This window comes from Antedon bifida, chromosome 5, assembly GCF_963402885.1.
Source record: "Antedon bifida chromosome 5, ecAntBifi1.1, whole genome shotgun sequence".
NCBI classification, from domain to species: Eukaryota; Metazoa; Echinodermata; class Crinoidea; order Comatulida; family Antedonidae; genus Antedon; species Antedon bifida.
Genome location: NC_136230.1, coordinates 13,008,094 through 13,023,173, shown reverse-complemented (window position 1 = coordinate 13,023,173; position 15,080 = coordinate 13,008,094). Strand labels below are relative to the sequence as shown.

The window sequence follows — 15,080 nt, the reverse complement described above, 5'->3', positions numbered from 1 at the left end:
CTATCAAAGCAGGTGAAACACTCGACATTTTAAAACACAAAATGTAAATCACCTACAATATGAAATACCCCCTCTGGAATTGACATTGTAAATAAATCACTGAGATTTTAAATGGCAAGGCAATAAGTATTATTACTAAGGCTATCAAAAAGGCCCATGCTCAACGTTTTTACTTTTTGCATAGACTTAAATATTTTGGAGTTAAACCTCCCATTAGGCCTACGTCTTTTTTTTATATAAATCTGTCATTGAAAGTATTCTCACTTTTATCATTGTTACATGGTTTACCTGGACCACATGTAAGAATAAGTTGGAACTCAAATGTGTTGTTAATTATGCTTCACGTATACTTATAATTTAGCAGATCTCAATTTGATTGATTAGAGATCACTCTACTAAGAAAACACATTTGATTTTACAAGACCCAACCTATCGCATGTACTATTTTTTAAGTTCAAGGAAGCGGTCCATCACTCCTCGTACAAAGAGATTCCGTAATATTTTTTACCATTTAGAGCACTGAATATTAGGGAATGTCTTTTTTAATGGTGATTTTTCTGTTTTTGTATGTATTGTGATGTAGCCTACAGAACAACACTATTTTATGAAAATGGTACACTAAATGGATATGAATTTTTTTTAACGTATCCCAGTAACGGCAAAATGAAACCAATAATTAAGAATTTAGAAAAATGTGTTACCTGAACACATTTTGGAGCATGGATACATTTTTAGACGTAACTGCCAGTTCAAACGCAAACACCACTATCATAATAGCCTATATTATGATTTGGGGCTTTTTTAACTTTAAAAGTTCCATATGACAGTGCGTATATCAATGTCTCCAACAAAAAATCTTAAAGGTTAAAATTACACTAACCGTATTGAACTACAGTATTCTATTACCCAATCAGTGCACTGTATCTATAGGTTCTTTGATAATTGTAGCAAAATAACTCGCAGCAGAACTAGTGCCATCTTTCATATTAAGGACCACAATTTCTTACCGAATTTGCAATATATATATATATATATGCTACGTATAAAAGTACGGTACTATATAAAAAAATAGTATACAAGCAAAACAAATGCATGCATATACAATACATTATCTTAAAGAAAACATCAAAGGGTTAATAATTTTTATCTAAGTTAAAGCACAGGTACAGGCATGAATTTTAAATATAATATCTGGATAATTGTGCATAAATCAAATATTTGTAATAGAAATTAAGGATTTCCCTTAAAATGGTCAAACACAAAATGTTGTAAAATGTTGCTATAAAAACCAAAAAGACTTTTTTTCATTAGTTAAGTAGTTTAACCTTAACCTAGTGTAATAACATGTCTGGTTGACTCCCTAGAAGGTGAAAAAAAGATGGTGGATAATTTTTGCTAGGCATGAAAATAAAACTCTGAAGTTGAAAAAAAATACTAGAAAAGTAAAATTCAAGGTACCCTCTAAATAATCTCAAGTATCAACTGAATCCCCGCTTTTCATAATTTTTGAACTGTCAACTAAACCTAACCTTCTAAATAATCTCAACTATCAACTGAACCAAACCCTCTTAATAATCTCTTAACTATCAACTGAACCAAACCCTTTAAAAAACATCACTCCAGATGTAAACCGCCAAGATATAGCCACCTTCATATAGATCGCCTAATGTGTATACCCTAAAACAAAACTTGTCAACTATTCAATGTGTATTAAGTGTATCTAATTCTGTAGTTATTAATTGTAGCATTGTGTAATTGTTATATTATTTGGCTTTAACAGTGACTACATTCAGTCATGGTATGGTATAGTTGAAATATAGCTACTATAGCAGCTGTGCTGAGGTTTCAGGCAAGTGACCAATATGTCACAGTAGGACAGCTATTCCAAGGCTATTTTCAGCCTGTTTGTTATAGCTGGTGTAAAGCAATTGCACAGTTATTTGTTTGCTATTTATGGCTATATGAGGTATAGCAATTTCACAGCTATTTATGGCTATATCAAGTATAGCAATTACACAGCTATTTATTTGCTATGGCTAAATCAAGTACAGCAATTTCAAGCTATTTGTAGGCTATTTATAGCTATATGAAGTATAGCAATTGCACAGCTATTTGTGTGCTATTTATGGCTATATGAAGTATAGCAATTGCACAGCTATTTGTGTGCTATTTATGGCTATATGAAGTATAGCAATTGCACAGCTATTTATGGCTATATCAAGTATAGCAATTACACAGCTATTTATTTGCTATGGCTAAATCAAGTACAGCAATTTCAAGCTATTTGTAGGCTATTTATAGCTATATGAAGTATAGCAATTGCACAGCTATTCGTGTGCTATTTATGGCTATATGAAGTATAGCAATTGCACAGCTATTTGTTTGCTATTTATGGCTATATATCAAGTAAGCCTACAGCAATTGTAAGGTATTGGTAGGATATTTATTGCTATATCAAGGATAGCAATTATACAGCTATTTGTTTGCTATTTATGGCTATATCAAGTACAACAATTGCAAAATATTTGTAGGCTATTTATGGCTATCAAGGCTATATTAAGTATAGCAATTACACAGCTATTTATTTGCTATTTATTCTATATCAAGTACAGTATAGCAATTGCAAGGTATTTATTTGCTATTTATGCTATATCAAGTATAGCAATTGCACAGCTATTTCCTTGCTATCTATGTTTATGCTATTTGCTGGCTATATAGTTTGCTATTTATTGATAAGACCAATCCTGCGACTTAGTGTCAATGCAAGAACAAGGCTGTCAAACTTTGCCTAGCTAGGTAATTGGTGGTATTATCAAATCACACAATGGTAAAGAATAGGCCATTTTTTGTGTGGATCAATTTTACATGACTTGCATTAAATAAATATACAATAAAACAAAGACAATAGCTATTGTTATACAATTGTTACCAATATTTACATTTATAATAGCCTTTTTTCATGAAATTATATCATTTTTGTAGGAAAATCGAATCTGACCCAATTTTCAAATAGCAAAAATTACAGTAGCTAGGGAGTTTGTTTTCTATCCAATTTGACCAGAACCAAAACACAATGATATTATTACATTTTGTGATAATTGTCCAGTATAGCAAATGTTGAAATGACAGGGAATGTTTATAAAAGGCTACTGGGAAGAAATGGATATAATTTGAGCAAAGATAGAAGGCTCATCCTAGTCAAGCTTAGCCTAGCCAAGGCCAGTGCATGTTTAGCATCAGCAGTATATATTTGATTATTGGCTCCCATCTTTAATAAGTTTAAGCTGATGCAAGTTAAAGGATATCTTGTTTCTGCTAAATAAACCAGCCTACTTCCAATGAGTATGAATGGCATTTATCTAGAAATAGGGATGCAGCTGAGGTCCATATAATTATAATTACATCTGATTTAAAACAGGATGATAAATAATCCAGGGCATCTTTCGTGATGCATATGGAGTTAACCAAGTGTTCTTGTTCAATCAGCCCCTGTTGATTTTACAGCAGTTATCGAAGCCCGCCGTTTGTCAGATTCTACTGCACCCAATACCAGTATAGCTTCTTTTAAGCTGCAATAAGGATTGTCATATCACTTAAGAACCAAGTTTGATATTGCAGTTTATGTATGTAAGGATAAGTTGTAACTGAAATGTATTGTTAATTTTGCTTCACGTATACAGTTGACAGTTGATTTAGAAGATGAGAAAACTACACTATGTTCATGCATATAAGCTTTTAAAATTTGTCTGAAAATCATAAATAATATTAAACCACCTAACCAATAAAATACAATTATCTATCAGCAGAACGTCCTCTCGTCAACACTTTATCATAATTTACACTGAGACTACCAGATAAAGTGTTTACATTTCAGGCAAAGAAACACTTACTTGTTTTACTACTAAGTACTATACAAGTTATACAATCAAAACAAATGTATACGTATACAATACATTAATCTTTATTTAATTTAACAATGTAGCATATTTAAATCAATAACGTTATTTTTAATTGATCACATTGTATTGATTTCAGGACAATTATTATATTACTTTGTTTAGAGTGAAACATACTATAACATAATGTTTGTAATATTCCAGGATATGGCGTCACCTTTATGACTTGTGTGGCTGCACAAAACGGCCATACACATGTTTGCACTATTTTGCTCAAGGCTGGAGCTAATTTGGATCTTCAGAAAAACATTAATACTAATATGTGCTATCTAATTCAGTGTGATTTAAACAAAGTGCTAATTTTACAATTTAAAGGGCGTATCGGTAATACCATACCTAAATGAACCAACTCAGGCCTACTGTGTAGTGAAAATGACTGTATATTGTCGGGAACTGCAAATTAATTAGTTTAATTCAACAATTCTTCGGGAAATTATCAATCATTGTCCGTTGTTATGTTTGCTTTCAAACTTGTATTAATAACCCTACCTAATTAAATTCGTGTTTATTCGTTTCTGGAACTGGTACGTTCTGATACTCTGCATGTACTGTATTGAGACCCTGGGTGGCGATAATAATCTTAAACGGATGCAAAATAGAGGATATCTGGTTTTTGCAAAATAAACCAGCCTATACCCCAATAAGTATTAATAGCACTGATTTAGTAAGGATGCTGTTGAGGGGCATATAATTATAAGTGACTGATCCAGTGGCAGGGTGGAATACAATGAAGCAATGGATGCTGTTGAGGTCCATATACTTCCAATTATTCTGATTTAAACAGGATGATGAAGAACCCAGGACATGATGAATATATGGTTATCCTGGTTTTCAGAAAGCCATGAATTGGTCAATGAGGTCGACTAGCGGAAGTGCTTGAAGTCATGTAGAAAGGACACCAGTGTTAGTAGGCCAATAATTTGACATTACGGACCAGATCAAGTCAGACAATAAAGGACTTAGAATTGACAAACAATAGATTGTGCTTAACTAAACTCGTAACAGTGATATCCACAAACAAATTGAATAATAGTGACTGACCAGTAGCAGATTGGAATACAATTGATAGCAAGGAATGCCCGTTAAAAAAACGTGATGATAAAGAACCCAGAACATTTCGTTATGAATATGTGGTTATCCCAGTTTTCTGGTTCAAATATTGATGCTTTAGCAGTTATGGAGGTCTCTTATCAGATTCTACTGCACCCAATTTCAGTATAGATTCGTTTGAGCTGAAATATGGATTGTCACACCAATTAGGAACCAAGAACCAAACCCATTGTCATTCCTATGTGATGAAATGTTATTCAAGATATTTATTTGAAATGTGGTCATAGTGATAGAAGTAAGATGCCAACAAATCTGAGTTAACTTACTGGATAAACTTAAACGATTATTTAAGAAAAGAACAGAGAAGACAGTCGAGTCAAAACAGGTGATGCTCCATATTTGCCGATGTTGGCGTAGGTTGTTGAGAAACCGACATCTTGAAAAAAATGTTTTAAAGGTATCACGGTATCATGGTACAACATAATTGTTGACATAATTTTGAAAGGGAGGGGACGTGATGTTGCGGTGTAGCGAACAACTGGCCGAAAGCAATGAGTTGGTCAATGAGGTCGACGGAAGAGCTTGAGATTAAGGAGAAAGGACATCAGTGTTAGTATCATTTTGTAGTGTCATTTGACATTACGGACCTGATCAAGTTAGACAATAGAGGACTTGGAATGTATAGACGTTTGTAGACTTAGATGTCACAATTGTGCTTAACTGGACTCGTAACAGTGATATCTACCAACAAATTAAATATTATACTATCAAGACAAATATCACATAAAATGCATTGGTTTTGGTTACGAAGGAAACTTACACTATTACCTTATTGGTTATTCGCATATACTGTATGAAACAAAATAGACACAATTCACTATAAACATTAAACATTTTTATTTCAGGTCAAGAGTATGTGCGTATTAAGATGTTTGTTATTTTACACTGTGTGCGTTAACGCGGATATCCCGAATTCATCAAAGTGATGATTGAGTTCAATTTTTTGGAAAACTATTAATCATTGTCCGTTTCAATGTGTGCTTTCATACTTTCATTAATAATCTTGTTTCATTCGTTTCTGGAACTGGTATATACACATTATGCCTAATGAATAAAGACAAGTCTAATTAAAATAATATTTTTTTTTATAAATTAGATACAGGAAGTACATTACACATATCACACACACAATATTACAAATTTATAATTAAAATAATATTTTTTGTTTACAAATTAGATACAAGAAGTACATACCAGTATCATTTAACAACCTGTTTATGGCAATTTATTTTAAGTTTCTAAATGTAACTTGTATATACTTATAATATTGATAAGTAGGTATTTGTATTGCAGTAATGAACTAACCAATGTAAACATCTAAGACGCTTAGTAGCACTGACTGATTTCCAGCAGGCGGAGGATCTTAAACATGTTCAGTTTAGACAACGGCTGGTGGTAAATGTCAAGTTAGAAGACATTGCGGGTGAGGAAGGACCTCACTATTTACCCTAGTAAACTTATCATGATGGCAGAACACTTAAAAGGGGCAGCTGCTAGCCCAGCATGCCAAGGTAGTACCTCTGGTCCCGGATGGAAAAGGAATGGGCAACCACTCCATACACAGCCCCAACCTTTGGCTTCATATCAGAGTTGATGTGGAAGTTAGGGGTAAGGGCATCAAACTCAGAGTCTTAATCAAGATTGGCACCTGAAATGTCGAACCCTTGAACTCCTAATTAGAACGCAGCAAAGTAGAGCTGCGATGGTCAGGGAAATTACACTTCACAGCGAGTAATGGATATACGGTATACTACTCTGTTAATAAAAAAGGAGGTTCAACCGGAGTTGCTTTCTTTGCAACTCGCCTAGTGAACAAACATGTTCTTGGTTATAACCCTATAAACGACCGCATGATAACCATCCGACTTCAAGCCATCCCTGTTAATATCAGTTTGGTACAAGTCTATGCTCCAACAGTATCAGCATCCGATGAAGACATTAGTAGCTTCTATGGTACTGCAAGAAGTACTAGATGGTATTTCATAGAAGGATTATGTTCTGGTCATGGGAGACTTCAATGCTAAATTGGAAAAAGGAATACAACATCAAGAAGAAACTGTTGCCATTGGCCAACATGGCCTAGGTACAATAAATGAAAGAGGTAACTTGTTGATGGACTTTTGCATTGAAAATAAACTGGTTGTAACAAATACCTTGTTCCAACATCACCCCAGACGATTGTACACGTGGCAAAGTCCTGGTGACAGAGTACGCAACCAAATTGACTTCATTCTTGTCAAAAGCAGGTGGAGATCTTCAGTTAAAAATGCAAAAACCCAGCCTGGAGCAGACATTGGGAGCGACCTCCAACTCCTTATTGGCACTTTGCGAATCAAACTGAAGAGACAAAAGAATGCCCACAAAGTGAAGAGATTTGATGTACAGAACAGTAGTGAACAGTATCGGTTTGAGACCAAAAACAGATTTGATGCTCTAATGGACACTGGGGAGGAGCTTACACCAGAAGAACTTTGGAATAACATAAATGACATCATAGTGAGTGCTGCTAAGAAACACATTCCTCTGAAATGTGGTAAAAAGACAACTCCATGGCTCTCTCGAGATGTGATTAACCTGGCTGAGGAACGGTGTAAACTCAAAGAGGCTGGTCTGCAAAACAGTAAGCTGTATCGCAATCTCTGTAACGAAATCCAGTTGGTATCAAGGAAGGACAAAAACAGCCATTTGAAACAACTGTAGAGATATTGAAGACCATAGCACACATAATAATAGCTGAAGGATTTTTAGAGCAGTCAAAGATCTTACTGGCAAGAAATCAGCTAGATCGGCTGTCATTAAAGATGAGAATGGAAAAGTCTTAACTGAGAGTGAAGACATCAAAGAAATATGGAAGACCTACTGTGAAGGTCTATTTGCGTCGCAAGAGGTTAATTTAAATTTTGCACTTGACGATTATGAAGACGAACCTGGGAGCTTGCTATCAGAGGTTACAAATTCCATGCAAAAACTCAAGAACAACAAATCCCCTGGCACAGATAAAATTCCAGGTGAAGTGCACTGATTACCAGGGTAGTAGGATTATGTTGAAGGTATGCAACAAGATCATAGCATACTAAAATCTGGCCCGAGGAGTTGAAGCGTTCCGTCTTCTTGACGCTCCCGAAGAAAGGGGACACTAGTCAATGCAAAAACAACCGCACCATAGCACTGATATCTCATGCCAGCAAAATCCTGCTGCACATCCTGAACGAGCGTCTTAGACAACAGCATGAAAGAGAGCTCCCACCTGAACAAGCTGGTTTTAGGAGAGGCAGAGGCACCAGAGATCATATTGCTAATATACGGCAGATAATAAGGAAGTCCAATGAATATCAAAGGACGGTCTTCCTCTGCTTTATTGATTATGCCAAGGCATTCGACTGTGTCCGTTATGGAGCTTTGTGGAAAGCACTAGTTGCACTTGGAGTTCCATCACATCTAGTACAGATGATCAAAAACCTATATGATGGTCAACTAGCCTGTGTACGAACAGAGAAGGGAGATAGAGATTGGTTTTCACTTGGCCAAGGCGTCCGCCAGTGTTGTATTTTTTCACCCGTGGATGGCTGGAATGGTGGTCTTTTAATTGGTGTTTGCCAGCTTAATAATTTGCGTTATGCAGACGATACAACTCTTGTAGCCACATCACTTGAAGACCTTCAACATAATATGCTTCAAAAAGTAAAACAAGCAAGTGAGGCCAAAGGACTGCGCCTGGATGTCGCCAAGACCAAGATTATGATCAACAATAGAGGTCAATCATCCGTCCCATTGAAAGTGGACAAAGAGGTCGAAGTCGAAACGAAAACACAGTTCAACTTTCTTGGAGCACTAATCACTCAAGAGATCAAAAGGCGTTTGACAATGGCAAGATCAGCTATGGCAAGCCTCCAAAAAATATGGGCTGATAGAGGAGTCACCAAAGCAACACAAATACGTCTTGTTCAACCACTTGTGTTCCCTATTGCCACATATGCTAGTGAAACATGGTCATTAACAAAAGCAGACTGTGATAGAATCAAAAAGAGATTGCTAAATACAATTAATCATCACGCACTTAGCTACTTCGGTCATATAGCAAGACGAGAAAACAACTGTCTTGAAAAGGTGATAATGCAGGGAAAAGTTGAGGGTTCAAGGAAACCAGGTCGACCAAAATCAAAATGGACAGATAGAATTAAGGCCCTTGTTGGACATCCTCTGCCGGTTGTTTACCAACTAGCTGCTGATCGTAAACAGTAGAATGCTATCATGAGAGTCACGAACTGTCAGACATGACGGATACGTACCAACCAATCCCAACTTGCCATTAGCCATAAGTCTAAAGTTAACAATATTTTGATGAACCCAAAGCGTCCAGTGCTTCATCAATTCTAGGAATGGGGAAAGCACCCTAATTGTTTAGGAATTTAATTTTCGAAAGTCAACGCAAAGTCTTAACTAGCCATCTTTTTTATACACATAATCCATAGGTGAAACATATGGACTGTCGAACCGCAGATTATTGGCCTGGGGTATTCCTAGACATGATAATCGGAAGGGTTGATTGTCAATTAATGGAAAATGGTGTTTACCAGATTTATTTCAGTCTTTCGGAAGTTGAAAAAACATCGGCGTACTGTTCCAAAAGGTTTTTAAGTACCTGGTGTTGTTCATTTGACGTATCATATGTTGTCAAATCAATATTCGGTATTTGGCGTATAAGTTGCCGACTATACGTAAAGTATCAACTATTAAATTTGCAATTGGTGTATTTTGTTTAATAAAAACAGGGGAATCAGAAACATTTAAAATTCGAACAGTTACCTTGTTTCCTTCAAAAATATGTGAAATAGAGCGTTCAACCAATAGTCCATCCTGAGTACCGGAACACATTGGCTAAACTGTCCCACAGGAATTGCTATACCACTGCACAGAACAACGTACATTAATTTGTAAACGAGTAGTTTTCCGATATATGTAGACAGCTTTTCCTAACAATGATGAATTTTTTTTTTGCGCTTGATTACAATTAGAATGTAAGCGAAGCATATTAGTGCCAATAAGAACAGGTACATTTTTTTTCGAAAGTCAGTTGAAGGTACAATAAAAGTAGGAACAGAACAATATTTCTCACCACTAAATTCAATATCAACAGTGGCTGTTCCTAAATGAGGCATTGGTTCTCCGCTTGCAGTTAAAATTTCCAAAGAAGATGGTTAATTGAATTTGTAATTTGTAATCCGTGTATCCAAAAATAGATTTTAAATTGTCGATAGTATTAATCGTGATTTTGGAGCCAGTATCAAGTAAAACATTTTCTTAGCTCCATTGATTGACCTACCAATGGTGGTATTCGCCTTACGCTGCCTACTGATGTGGCAGCGGTCCCTAATTTGTTGGAATCTGGGGGAAAAACCTTTTTATATGTCCGGGTTGGTTACAGCCAGAGCACAACCGGACCTCACGCCGGTTGTCCTTTCTGATGTTTGTTAGGGCAGAAATTTGGTTTTGTAGTATTGATATTGACTGCTGCATTTCTACAAACTCAGATGAAGGTTGGCACAAGACGCTGTATTGGAGTATATACATTTGAAGTAGGCCGCTGAGAATGTGCCTGAGTATTACTTTGACGTTCGCTTACCCTTAGTGGTGTTGAATGTGATGGAGTCCTTTCAAAATGTGATGAAGAAGAAGTATCGTTGACCATATCTACAATTGTGTAATCCATTCTATCGCTATTTTCCGTATAATGAATTAAAGGAATAAACTTTTCCGTACAATTAAAGAAATAAAATTAAAAATCTGCTGTGTCAATGTCTCTAGAGCGCACTTTGCCACCAAAGGTGATCAAGGCGCGTCTGAATGCTTATAGTATGCAATCACCGCAGATTAAATGAACAATAAAATTGTGAATTTGGAAAAGAATTATGACTATGTATGTACAAGCCTTGGCAAAAAGATGAGTTTTTAATATTTTTTTAACGAATCTAAGTTAGTACATTGGCGAATTGAGATGGACAGTGTGTTCCAGAGTCGAGGAGCAGATGTGGCGAAAGCTCTGTCACCATAAGAGTTGTTTGATATAGGCTGATGAAACAGTAGCTTGTCGCCAGATCGTAGGTTACTGGCGATTTTAAATGTACGTACCGCAGGACAATAATACATGTCGTCTACAGGAAATAATAAATAGACACGGTGATTTATGTACTCAATTGTACTCAAACTCAATTAGCACCCTGGGAATTACTTCCGAAAGAAAAACTGTTTTGAGTCAAATATAAACAAACTTAATTTGTGTTTTGTATGTAACATTAGGGTTGAGGGATGGGGAAGAGGATGGGTGCAAAGAAAAGGAACAATTTTTAAATATATTTGTTATCCATTCAGTAACGAAATATTAATCCATGTCCATGTTTTACAAATAATATACCACTAAACACAAAACAATGCGATTTAATACTTTGATGAAACTGTCACCGTCATAGTCGATTGAAATATAGTACAGTAAATGTAACGATACACCACTCCGACGTTTATATTTTTTTGTAATTACAGCATTAATTAATATAAACTGTCAGTAATAAAGTGTATTTGTATAATATACATTATATACATTATGTGTTTATATAATGTAAAAAAGTTTGTGAAAAAACACCTCTACTCGGGGCAAATCGTAAATTCGCTTTAATCGTCAATAAATAATTATCTAACTGATCCTTCGTACTGTAGGCCTATCCTACGGGCATTACAACGCTACTCATGTCATTAAGGGGGAGGGTGGTCGTGTGGACGGTGGTGGTTTAACTGCAAAATAAAGTTGAGTGTACGTATAGACTGCGACTGAAAACGCTAGCTCATTGTCTGTTTTAAAAAAAAAACCTATATCCAACCTCTGCAGCATAGATTGAAAACAATTGATCGAATTTCTTTTATAACTGTACTTGCCTTTGTGTTACGACGCCTGAGGGAATAGACACTTGTGGAAGAGAGATTGGAATGTTTCATTTATCGCAAATAAATACATTTGTATAAAAGTATATTAAATCTATAAAAACATTATTTTTTTAAAGAAAATCGGCCTGTCTTGTGATGCTGTTGCGAGTTGTTCAACCGGGTTTCAGCTATTAAAAACAATTATCGTCGGAGGAGATAGGTAAATGCGAATCATCATCCTCGTAACATTGTGTGCGGGTATTTTTCAATATGGACATCAGACAGTGTATACCACGATCGGAAAACACCCCTATTTGGGGCAAATAGTTGAACCTAAATTCGTTTTAATTGTCAATAAATAATTTTCTAACTCAATTTAATTAGTAAACATGGTTACATCAGGTGGTAAAAATCAGTACCGAAAGTACGAACCAACTTTATATACCATCGAGTAAACATTCTAGAAGTAACGCGCGATTTACCGAATTTTGCCCTTACGTAAATTTATATATAGATAACCTAATACAGAATGCCATATACAATATGTGGAATGCACAGTCTGTGTGTAATAAAACATTTACAATAATTGAATTGTTGAATTGTTCTTGAAAATGATATAGATATACCAGTCATTACCGTACTGAATTGTTGTTAAGTGAGGATATCCTGTTGTTATAGGCGAAATTACCCCACCAGGATATTCATTTTTAAATTTCTCTACTGTAGGCGATGTGATAAACACGGATGTATCGATATTATCTTCAAAAGTCAAATTAATGTTTCGTGAGAATCAGAATTCGTGTGATATTGATATACTTGAACAGTGTTCATGTTGATGATAGTGAAATTCGTTAGTGATAGCGGGTCACAGTTTTCATGTTGATGATAGTGAAATTCTTAAAATTAATATTATAAATACCATATATTATGATTAGCACTGTATTACACTTTAAAAAGCATCATGATTAACATTAGCATGTATAGCATTTCTATGAAAATATTATAATGCTAAGCGTCATCAGGCTTATTGTTTCGCTAGCAATTCAATGGTATCTACCAGATCAGCAACATGTTAACTTTTTCAAATTTCTTCGTTTGTGCCGGTAAAATGTTCGATTGCAAAGGTAGAGGCTTCCTGGGTAAAATCTATAATTACTTAGTTCATGTTCTATTTAATTGTTCAAATGACATAATATAAAGAAAAGATTACTTCAAATATTAAGATATACTCATTAGTGATGAATATAATTTCTAAGATACGATTGGTAATTCCTAAATGTTTCTTATGATTTCATGTTTTTATTTGTGTAGCTAAAATGTATACATCATTACAAAGCTATCAGTTACATATCATAATTACATTCAAACATAGAAACCTTTGTAGCATATACATTAGAATGACAGTTTACAGGCAACATAAATAACGCATCCAATGTTGTGATCAAAGACTATAGGCATATATAAACCTGCACAGAGTAATTAAAAATAATTTATGGTGCTTAGTGTCGGCCGTTTATATACCGGTATGTATTTAACGATAACACACGCGTTTTAAAAATGTTAATTCGGTTACAATTACATGAACAAGCTTGAAACTTGCATCGCCGAAATCAAATCATGGTGTACACATAATATGCTTGTACTGAACGATGCCAAGACTGAATTGATTCATTTCACTTCTCGCTATAGACCTACCACCTACCGCTCGAAACCTTGGAGTTACCTTAGATTCCGTCTTCAACTTCTGCTCATGTTGACAAAGTGTGCAAATCTACAATGAATTCCATCCGCAAGATTGGACATGTTCGAAAGCATTTAGACCCTAAATCGACAGAAATATTGGTCCATGCATTTGTTTCATCCAGGCTAGACTCTTGCAACTCTCTTCTTTGCGGTCTTCCAGCTAAAACTATCGCTAAGGTTCAGCGTGTTCAGAACATTGCTGTCCGTCTGGCTCTTCGCATCCCAACATGTCAAAACATTACACCAGTACTGGAACATCTACATTGGTTGCCAGTTGAGAAGAGAATAATGTTTAAAATTCTTCTCATTACATTCAAATCACTTCATAACATGGCTCCAACTTTTCTATCTGATATCATTTCTCCATACAAGCCAAAACGAACTCTGAGGTCATCATCTGAGGTTTTACTCAGGCCTTCAACAACATTGGACAACGTGCCTTTTCGTGGTCAGCTGCTGTTCTCTGGAACGCCCTTCCAAATTATATCAGGAATTCTGAATCACTCACGACATTCAAACAACTCCTGAAATCCCACATTTTTAATTTGCATTTTCTATAGTTTTTGCTCTTCTTTTTTCTGTTAATTGTTCAGCGCTTAGAGGCGTCCTGCATTTTGCGCTATAGTAATTTGAACATTATTATTATTATTACAATAATAATATTATAATTTTCAATAATTTTAATTTTTCTCTTAATGCACATTGCATGTGGCATAGTTCTAAGCCGCATTGACATACAGTTGAATCTTCCGTAAGCCGCCACCCTCGCGACCTGAAAAAGTGGCCGATGTTGTGTGGTGACCGCTTACGGGAGTCTCTCCCGATAGATGGTTAAACTCACGTATTATGGCTGTGCACGATATTTTTCGGAGTTTTTAACGCAACGGGCCTCTATCTTCTCCAGTTAATTGTATTTTATTGTTTATGATCAGGTGGTTTTGTATTATTTATGATTTTCAGACAAATCGGTCGGTAAAAATCTGTATAGTTTTCATCGCATCTAAAAAACACAGGAATATTTTTTAAATCGCTTCGAAATAAAGCTAATACTAATATATAAAGCACAATAATAAGTACCAAAATTGTATATTTGTTGTCAAAGGTCAATATAAATTGATTGGGTAGCCACTTACGGGGATTAATTTAACATACAAACAATCTAATTTTTAGTAAATAAAAAGTGGCCGCAGCCGCATACGGATGGTGGCCGCTTTCGATAGGTGGCCGCTGACGAAGTTCAACTGTAGTAGGCTAATACTGTAATATTAAAACTCTGAATTTTAAATCATCGTATATGGCAAAGGTCTATGTTAAGGTGACGTACTTATTAACTTTATAATGTTTCAATATCGTTAA

At 35.3% G+C, this 15,080-nt stretch overlaps 1 protein-coding gene across 1 annotated transcript in view; it reads left to right on the top strand.

Annotated features, from left to right (window-relative positions):
* LOC144842707 (ankyrin repeat and SOCS box protein 11-like) overlaps positions 1-15,080 on the top strand; it is a 372,919-nt gene that overhangs the window by 61,286 nt on the left and 296,553 nt on the right. The window lies entirely within an intron of this gene.